Raw genomic sequence first — 10,728 nt, 5'->3', positions numbered from 1 at the left:
AGTCAGTAAAGAATCCGCCTTCAAAGCAGGAGACTAGGGTTCAATTCCTGGGTCGGGATGATCCCCTGGAGGAGGAAAGGGCAACCCACTCCAGTACTCTTGCCGGGAGACTCCCATGGACAGAGGAGCCTGGCGGGCTACAGTCCATGGGGTCACAAAGAGTCGGACACGACTTAGCAACTAAACCACCACCAGCAAAGTACACACGCTTATGCAGACTGCTTCTGTTACTGAAACAAGTCTTTGACTGTTTCCCAGGCTCTGGAGCGTGAGGTACAAACCCTGGCTGTCCTGTTCTCTAAATGCGCAGCCCTAGGCCAAGTTCTCTCTGTTCCTCAGCTTTTCGTCTACAAAATGGAGATGAGCAAGTGTCTACCTCATAGGGGTGCCTGGACCATTAAATGAATTGATATGGGGAATACTGTTAGGACTTTAAAATGTAGCCATGTTTAGTTTTCATGTATATCTTTATTCGCATTACTATCCCCACAGGCACAAAAACAGGATACAGAGTGGTGTTTATTCACAATGACATTTGAAGTATGTGGTTAGCGAGTGTGTTCGTTTCCTAGGGCTGCCGATACTAATGAACAGGAACTTCATGACTCAGAACAAGAGAAATTCATTATCTTATCGTTTTAGAGACCAGAAACCTGAAATCAAGGTTGTCGGCAGGGCCAAACTTCCTCTGAAGCTTCCACAGGAGTCTCCTTCGTTCGTCTTCCAGCTTCTGGTGGCTCTTGGCTTTCTTGGTTCATGGGAGCATAACTCCAGTCTCTGCCTCTGTCTTCGCATGGCCTTCTTCCCTGTGTGGGTGCAGTCTCCCTCCTTTCTCTTATAAGGATGCCCGTCTTGGGGTTTAGGAACTGTCCTAAATCCAGTCATCTCTCGAGGTCTTTAACTTAAATGTACCTGCAAAGACCCTATTTCCAACTAAGGCATGGGGGTGTTATGATTTGGAATTATTGGAGGGCACACAATTCAACCACTAGAGTGACATAAGCAAGCTACAAAATTAAATGTAAGATGAGACCTTGTGTTTTGTATGTAAATATATAAATGTATGCGTACATCTGTAAATATATAAAACCTGCATAAGAGTAAATCTGGAGCAATTCTGGTGGCACAGCTAAGATCCCACATGCCTTGAGGCCAAAAAACCAAAACATAAAACAGAAGCAATATAGTAACAAATTCAATAAAGACTTTTAAAATGGCCCAAATCAGAACAAAACTTTAAAAAAATATATGTTGCTATCTATAAGAGTTGGGATTAATCTTAGGTAAGGTAGTTGACTGGCAAAAGACAAAATAGCATAGTTGTTATTGTTAAAGGTTTAAAATTCAGAAGGAAGATATGAAATATTAATAGTTATATAACCAATCACACAGCAAAACTATTCACAGAGCCAAAACTACAGTACATGCAAGGGATATAGGAAGAAATGCACTAATAATAGATGATTCTAACATACTTCCCTTAATCCAAAATAGTCAAGTAGAGAAATATTTACTCATTGCAGAAAAGACTTAAACAACACAGTCTCAAGAGTAGATCTGATAGATGAACATACTGACTGTGAAGGGTCTTAGATAACACACTTTTTAGATGAATATGGAACATTCAGGAAAACTGACTCTATCTGAGGCTGGTAAACAAATCTTCAGCCCAGATGGAAATACACATTAAAAATGGCAGAATTTGATGACGATAATGTTAACGAAAACACAATATATCAGAATCTAATTAAAGCAGCAATGAGCAACACTAGTGCATGCTCAGTCGCCTAGTTGTGTCTGACTCTTTGCAACCTCATGGTCTATAGCCAGTCGGGCTCCTCTGACAATGGGATTTCCCAGGCAAGAATACTGGAATGGGTTGTCATTTCCTCCTCCAGGGGATCTTCCTGACTCAGGGATCAAACCTGCATCTCCTGCTTGGCAGGTGGATTCTTTACCCCTGAGCCACAAGGGAAGCCCTACAAAGAACCAGGCTTCCTTGGAAAAAATGTCTGATTGCAGGTTTGCGTAGGGATTGTACCAGATGAATCTGGACCAAACTCTCATACGAGAAAACACAATTAAGGCACAAAAGTCAACCAGAAGGAGCTCACACAGGCTAAAGGCAGAACAATTAGAATGTCAAGTAAAATAATGACTGCTGCTGCTGCTAAGTCACTTCAGTCGTGTCCGACTCTGTGCGACCCCATAGACGGAAGCCCACCAGGCTCCCCCTTCCCTGGGATTCTCCAGGCAAGAACACTGGAGTGGGTTGCTATTTCCTTCTCCAGTGTGTGAAAGTGAAAAGTGAAAGTGAAGTCGCTCAGTCGTGTCCAACCCTTAGCGACCCCACGGACTGCAGCCTACCAGGCTCCTCCATCCATGGGATTTTCTAGGCAAGAGTACTGGAGTGGCTTGCCATTGCCTTCTCCATAAAAATAATGACTACAGTATATTAAAACACATCAGATATAGAAAAATCTACAGCTCGTAACGCCATTCTAATGGGAAAAAAAGTCCACAGAAACCAACTTATTGCTCACCTTCGGAGGATCCTAAGGAAACTACCTGCTGTTCTGAAAAGTGAAAAGACTGTAAAAGAATTAAACATTCATCCTATCCTCCCATGCAACCTAATAGTTGATTAGGAAATTCCTTTTATAAAGGAATTCCAACTAACAAATGCATACAAAATTTTGCAACCTTAAATGAAATGCAGATTTGGCAATGGTATTTGGAGGCCACAAACTTCAGGTGAAAAACACATGGGAAATGTTACAATGGTGGTAGCGGGCTGACAATACATGAAACCAGTGATTAACCTTAGTGTCACAACTGGAGAGACAACTAGACACAACGAGTCTCCTGGAAGAAGGCTATGGAGTAAACTCCACCACACCTGAGGTATGCTTGCCAAAAATATGAATTGATATAGCCTCTGCATCTAATCACCGATCAAAGGGGGAGGGGACAGAACAACATAAACAAAACAATAGGGACAGAGTCAGCAGACTGATAGTTTAGCGGGTAAAGAACCCAACTGCAATGCAGGAGGCACAGGAGACACGGGTTTGATCCCTGGGTTGGGAAGATCCCCTGGAGGAGGAAATGGCAACCCACTCCAGTATTTTACCTGGAAAATTCCACGGACAGAGGAGGCTGGTGGGCTACAGTCCATGGAGTCGCAAAGAGTCAGACGTGACTGAGCACAGCAGACTCTAGAATGCAAACCCACACAACAAAAGACATAGCTTCTTATGCAAATAAATTGGAGGATGTGATGGTTAATTTCATGTGTCAACCTGATGGGGCCACAGAGTGCATACACATTTGGTTAAACATTATTCTGTGCGTCTATGGGGGTTTTCCTGGATGAGATTAACATTTGAACGGGTGCATGAAGTAAAGCATATTGGCAGCTTGTTCCTGCACTCAGACTAAATGAAAAATGGGCTCTTCTTGGGTCTTGAGCCTCTTGGCTTTTGGATTGGAACTCACACCATTGGCTCCCTTAGGCCCAGGGCTTGCTGAACATAGATCGTGGGACTTCTCAGCTTCTATAATGACCTGAAACAATTCCTGAAGTCAGTCTACTCCCCCCTCTATAACAGGCTATTGGTTCTGTTTCTGACTAATACAGATTTTGGTACCAACAGTGGTTTTAAAAGGAGAGAAATTTAAGGTTGAGTTTTCTGAACTGGCCTGCGGGCAGGGGGAGGTTTCTGGAATTGGCTCTCGAATCTGATCATATGTAAAGGTGCTATATTTCCAGTAGTAAAGAGAGCCCTGATAGTCCATGCTGTGATCTGGGAATGGATATAACATAAATGTCACCACTGCAGATACCTAAAAGAAGAAAGGATGTGGGTGACTGTGTATATGATACTTTCAAACATTTTTGCAAGATAACAAATATAAGAAGATTGGCTGATTGCCCCTAATGTCACTAGACAAAATGGAGAAAGAAAAGGATGAGCTCAGAAATTGGAATTCCCAGCTCAAGTGCCACAAAAATGGTCTGTAAGCTTTCATTAGTGCCTTGAAGGAGACCCTTATTTCCTGTAACCAGAAGGTGAGACTTTTCAAAACAAATGCAAAACCTCATCCACCACAAAGACAAGCCACTGACTGGAAGAAAATATTCATAAATCATATATCTGATAAAGGACTGCTGCTGCTGCTGCTGCTAAGTCACTTCAGTCGTGTCCGGCTCTGTGTGACCCCATAGACGGCCTCCCCTGTCCCTGGGATTCTCCAGGCAAGAACACTGGAGTGGGCTGCCATTTCCTTCTCCAGATAAAGGGCTATTATACAGAAAAAAGAATCAAAAGTCAATAGGAAGAAAACAGACACACTCATAGATAAACTGAGAAAAGATTTCAAGAGCGACTTCATCAAAGAAGACATAGAATTGGCAAAGAAGCACATGAAACTATTCTCATCATTATCATTGTGCAAATATAATTGAAAACTACAATTAGCTACCACTACACCTGACAGGGAATGCTCATGAAGAAAAAGAATGACCAAATCAAGTTTTGGCACGACTATGGGACATGGACCTCTCACACACTAATGGTGGTGATGAAAATGGTGTCACCACCTTGGAAAACCGTTTGTTCGTATCTTACAAGGTTAATCTTACATCTACCATATGATCCAGCTGTTGCTCTGGTAAGGATGTATTCTAGAGGAAGAAAGCATATGTACATGCCCAGACTTACACACCAATGTTCATAGCAGCTTTATTTAGAAGAAACCCACTTGGAAACACCTCAAATGTCCCTCAAGAGGTGAATGAATAAAGCAAATTGTGGCATACGCATATACTGGATGGGTGGCTCAGACGGTAGAGAATCTGCCTGCAAAGACCCGGGTTTAATCTCTGGGTCAGGAAGATCGCCTGAAGAAGGAAATGGCAACCCACTCCAGTATTCTTGCATTGAAAATCTCATGGAAGAAGGAGCCTGGTGGGCCGCAGTTCAGGGTGTCGCAAAGAATCAGACACGACTAAGCGAATAACTCTTTCAGATACTGGATTGCTGCTCAGCAATCAAAAAAAAAAAGAGCTATTGACACATACAACAAAATAGATAAATCAAAAAATAAATAGGTGTCCAATTCTAGTCTGATATGTAAGGAGTTTTGAAGCCAGCACTCCATCCTAATAAGTACAAAGGCAAACTAGAAAAAAAACAACAACAGCTCTTCTCAGATCAGAGAGGTGAGGCCACAAGTCAAATTTCTGTCTCCAAAATTAAAGAGACAGGTGAATACTGAGAATACAACTTACCAAAGCAAAACCATCAGCAGAAACTTCCATGGGAACCAGTATCAGTGTAGGAAAACCAAAAAATATAAATGTTGGGGTCTCCCGAGGACTGCTGCCCTTGAACCTGGAATAGAAGAAGCTCCATAAGTCATCAGGACACTGATTCTCAGAAGCTGTCTCCTTCAGACACCTGAAATGAGCAAGGCCACTGGCATGAGGGTGGCACAGGGAGACACACCCAGCACACGATATAATGGGCTTCTCCCAAGGCCCTTTTCTTCTCCTTTTCTCGTTTGTCCCCAGTGAACAAAGTGGAAAAGGAATAAGAAATGGCCTGAATTCATGCAGACATTCATGATCTCACAATAACCACAGGACCATGGGTTTATTCATGTGTTATCATTGAATGGTCACAGAGACATTGTAGGTAACACATTCTTACCCCCATTTTACAGAGGGGAAGGCTGAGGTGTAGAGAGAGTTGCTACCTGTCTCACCTCCTGTGACCCTGCCTTTAGGAGGAAAGTGGCTCCAGGACACTGCACTCACTGGGGCCAGGCGGGACCCTTTTTACCACCAAGACAGCGGGGCACCAAACCCCAAAGCAGGAAAGAGGTGACTTGGGTGTCAATCCATTTGTCTCCCCACACCCCAGGGTGAGCTCGTGCCCACCGCAGGAACTTACTCTCCCAACTCAGTTCCAAACACCTGAAGGTGAAACCTGCTTTCCTCGCCAGGCAGCCTCTGTCTATATTAAAATATCACGGTCGCCGCAATGACGTCAGGTTTCTACGGCTCCGCGGTGTGCAGCCCTGTTTACACCTGGAATGTCTCCTATGCTGTAACCATCATTTGCAGTCTTGACAAGCTGCATCCTCGCAGTCATCCAACACCATGGGTTCTGTCATCTGCACTGGGGCATAAAAATTCGTGAATACCCAACACGTGTTTGACACATCCTGCATCCATCCATCTATTCACCCAGTTAACAGGTATTAAGACCAAAGTTTATATGATCTCTTTGGTTAAGTTTTAGGCTTCTCTAGAATAGCAACAGGAAATTAAAGTGTAGGAAAGCAGGTGTGGAAAATTCAGTTGTTAACTCTAAGAAGACATGGCTCCCTCCCTTTAAGATTCCAGGCTTCCCAGATGGCACTAGTGATAAAGAACCCGCCTGCCAAAGCAGGAGACATAAGAGACACGAGTTCGATACCCGGGTCGGGATGATTCCCTGGCGGAGGGCAGGGCAATTCAGTATTCTTGCCTGAAGAAACCCTTGGACAGAGGAGCCTGGTGGGCTACAGTCCGTAGGGTCGCAAAGAGCTACCTGAAGCGAATAACTGAGGACAAATAAATGCATATTAAGATTTCAACCAGCTCAAGTTTCTATTTGATGATTCTAAAACATGCTTTCAGCCCTAGCTCCCTCTCCACATTTCTAGTTACTGTCCTCTTTCCATGGATTCTCTCTCGCACCGAAGTTCTACCAAGAATTCTGCACACTTAATTCACATCTTCCCGCACCTCCCTTCCCTCATCTAAAGGGGCTGTGTTCCTCTGCGCTTTCACTGAAATTACACTTGCCAACTCAACAACCACTTGTTTGTCACACTTATACAACAGATCCAGAATGTTGAGAGGATTTTTCAAACACAGGCAAATACGGTTATTTTCTCAAGAGAAGAGGCTTGCAGGACTTCCCTGGTGGTCCAGTGGCTAAGACTCTGCTCCTAATGCAGGGGGCCAGGGTTCAATCCCTGATCAGGGAAATAGATCCCACATGCCGCAACTAAATGAGATCCCACATACAGCAACTAAGACCCCATGTAGCCAAATAAATATGTTTTATAAAAAGAGAAAGAGACGAGAACTTCCCTTCTGTAGTTCAGAATTCAATTACTTGACTACAGATGGGGAATCACATTACAGGACAGCCAGCTATCCAGAAGCTCAAGCTGTAAAATACATTCCATAGAGTAAGAGTGAGATAACATGAAGGCTGTGCTTTCAACAACAGGCTTTTAAATGAAGCACAGTTTTTCTCAGACATATCTCATAATTTTACTTCAATGAAAGTGATTTTGCAAATATGTTAAGTGCAAGTTAGCAATAATTTTTATAGTCACTTCAAGAACCTGTGTTTTTTCCATTTATTTCTTTCTCAAGAACTTAGCATGTAGGGAATAAACTTCTCTGAAATTATATTGTTATTCAAACTCTGCCATGAAAATATATTGTTTGAAAGAACTGTGCGATATACCATATTTGGACACTATATTGGTAGGGATAGGGACCTCTTTTGCAGTTTTCTGTTAAGTCAAAATTCTTTTACTGGGTTGTAGAAATTATGATGCTTGACATTCTCTGGGGATGTATCCATTAAATAAGAAAAATAAAACCCAACCTACAAAAAGTATACATGAATCCATATTGATATCAACAAATATCTGAATTAATAAAGAAATGGTGTTGAGAATAAACGTCTTTATCAAAAAATTCCAAATAATATATGTAAATACCATTGCCTCCATGAAGTGTGCCTGCGTGTGTGCTCAGTCGTGTCTGATTCTTTGTGACCCCATGGACTATAGCCTGCCAGGCTCCTTGGTCCTTGGGATTCTCCAAGCAAGGATACTGGAGTGGGTTGCCTTTTCCTCCTCCAGGGGATCTTCCCGACGCAGGGACTGAACCACCGTCTCCTGTATTACAGGTGGATTCTTTACTGCTGAGCCACTGGGGAAGCCTGATTGCCTCCATGAAGTAACCCATAATTCTGGCTTCTACCTCTGAGGGCAGAGAGGACTTAGTGACTGACTTCTGAAGGATAGAGAAGGCAAATGGAAAAAGTTACTGTACAATGGAGAAACTGGACAAACAGCACGTTAACCCAGTGAAGCAGGTCATCATATCCAGTGACTCAGTGATGTCATGTGGGTACCATGGTGATAAGAGGGGCACTTCAACTCTGTGGTATTTTTCCTCAAAACTGATAACCACAAATAGTCCAGCAAACTGCCTAATCACAAGTATACTAAAAAACAGCCTGTACTCAAGACTGTCAGGGGCATGAAAACAGTGTGACAGTTCCTCAAATGGCTAAACAGAGAGTTACCATATGACGCAGCAATTGCACTCCTAGGTACAAAACCAAGAGAAGTGATGACATATATTTACATAAAAACTTGCACACAAATGTATATAGCATTGTTATTCAGAAGAGCCAAAAGTGGAAACAACCCAAATGTCCACCAACTAAAGAGTGTGTAAGTAAAATATTGCATACTATTTGACAATAAAAAGGAATGAAGTACCGATATATGCCATAAGACAGGTGAACGTTGAAAACAGTATGCCAAGTGAAAGAAGCCAAATATGCAAAAAGCCACATAGCATATGATTCTATCTACATGCAATGTCCAGAAAGATGTCATCAATATAGCTGTACCCAAGGGATTCCCCCCTTTATACCAGACTTCCAGAAAGCTCTTTGTTGTGGCTCTTTGCCGTGGCTCTTTGCCACAGGCCCTCCCTCCCACCTTTCTGTCTTGAAATGTTCAGGCTACAGTTCAGGCATAGGCCACTAGGTGGCACTAACAAATCGCCACTTTCAATTTTCTTACAAACGAGTTTATTCAAACAACTACCAAAAATTAAAGTTCAGCCTCTGAATATATGTACAGGATGAAACTAATTCTGTTAGAAAACACTGATAAGTGTAAAAGAAGGCAGTAGAAAATATACGCTGGGGCCTGCACAAGATGAAACACCAAGTGGCAGCAGCAGTTGGTGGTCGGGCAAAGGGCAGGAAAGAGGTGACTGATGGCGTATGGGACCTTGGATCCTGGTGTGGGCAGCCTGAGCGGTAGTGTTCAGTGTCCCAGCAGGGGATGACAGAGTGTGTGAGAGAAAGAATGGGCAGCATGTGCAGCCTGGAGGGTAATGGGGGTTAGCACGTGTTCTCTGGTAGGGACCCTCTGTAGAGTCCACACTGTTCATTATCAAACATTAATAAGAGAAAAAATAAATCAGTGCACGCGATGTAAATTTGGAGTAGTCAAGAGCAGATGGAATTGCTTCAACACAAATAAATATTTTCCAAATAGAATGGCTACCATTATCATCAGTTTCCTAGTTTACTCTCTCCAAATATACTCCTTTTCATTAAAAAAAAAGAACAAAAATAGAGATGGATATGATGCCACCTGGCACGTTATTTTCCTCATCCAGAGGGGTAGGTGAGAGTACTGAGGGACGACAACGGGAGGGGTGCATGACCATTTCTCCAGCCCTGGAAGCACATCTTCGGAAAGGGATGCTGCTCTGCATCCTCAGGGAGGGTGAGGGATGGGACCCCATCCCATCCTGACACTTACCTGCAGAGGTGACCCAGGCTCTTGTCACCATGATCTTGGGCATCTGTGGCTGGGACTCATGGTGCCTCTGTCACAGAGCTGTCCTGAGAGGTGAACGAGAAAACCTGCCCAGAGTATATGGCATGAGGTGGGACTTCAGTGCCATTTAAATAAATGTTGGGGTACAGCAGCCCCAGAAAGATGGTAGGAGGGGCGAATTCATGCTTAGAATCAAACCCCATTCCCGCCAGAAATGCTCAGAGGGCTCAAACAAACCTTGTACGCACCAGGACTCAGGGACCCCATAGAGACTGAGACAGAACTGTGTTTGAGCATCCCCTGTGGAGGTATGGTACGGGTCAGCAGTGGACAGGGGCTCTGGGTGCAGCAGACTTGGGTATGGCATAAGCCCTCTTGGAGGAGGTCGCCATTAACCCCACCACAGATCTGCCAGAACTTACACAGGACTGGGAAACAGACTCTTGGAGGGCACAAACAGAACCTTCTGTGCACCAGGACCCAGGAGAAAGGAGCAGTGACCCCACACGAGACTGACCCAGAGGTGCCCCGGAGTGTCCAGGAATCTCCAGTGGAGGCATGGGTCAGTGGTGGTCTGCTGCAGGATTGGGGGCAGTGAGTGTAGCAGTACATGCATGGGATCTTTCGAAGGAGACCATTATCTTCATTACCTCCACCATAGTTTCCGTTCCGTTCCGTTCCATCGCTCAGTCGTGTCCGACTCTCTGCGACCCCGTGGACTGTAGCCTACGAGGCTTCTCCGTCCATGGGATTCTCCAGGCAAGAATACTGGAGTGGGTTACCATTTCCTTCTCCAGGGGATCTTCCCAACCTAGGGATCGAACCCGGGTCTCCCACATTGGAGGCAGACGCTTTAACCTCTGAGCCACCAGGGAAGCCCATAGTTTGGCCCCAGGTAAATAGCATGGAGGGAACACAGCTCCGCCCATCAACAGAAAATCGGATTAAAGATTTACTGAGCATGGCCCCACCCATCACAACAAGACCCAGATACCCCTCAGTCAGTCTCTCCCATCAGGAAGTTTCCATAAGTCTCTTATCCTTCTCCATCAGAGGACAGACAGA

At 44.1% G+C, this 10,728-nt stretch overlaps 1 long non-coding RNA gene across 1 annotated transcript in view; it reads right to left on the bottom strand.

The window, feature by feature from the left end:
• Positions 1 to 448: 448 nt before the first annotated feature.
• The window catches only part of LOC129534796 (uncharacterized), a 28,749-nt gene continuing 18,469 nt past the window's right edge, over positions 449 to 10,728 (bottom strand). Inside the window, exons 8-11 of the long non-coding RNA XR_016036852.1 lie at positions 9,646 to 9,749; positions 5,958 to 6,185; positions 5,294 to 5,396; positions 449 to 5,042 (exon numbers count right to left, since the gene is read on the bottom strand). This is a non-coding gene — a long non-coding RNA (uncharacterized LOC129534796). The remainder of the gene's footprint in view (positions 5,043 to 5,293; positions 5,397 to 5,957; positions 6,186 to 9,645; positions 9,750 to 10,728) is intronic.

Source organism: Moschus berezovskii, chromosome X (assembly GCF_049115385.1).
Source record: "Moschus berezovskii isolate FMDL1 chromosome X, NW_MosBer_1.0, whole genome shotgun sequence".
Taxonomy (NCBI): Eukaryota; Metazoa; Chordata; class Mammalia; order Artiodactyla; family Moschidae; genus Moschus; species Moschus berezovskii.
Note: the sequence above shows the minus strand (reverse complement) of the source record. Positions and strands in the feature narration are given on the sequence as shown.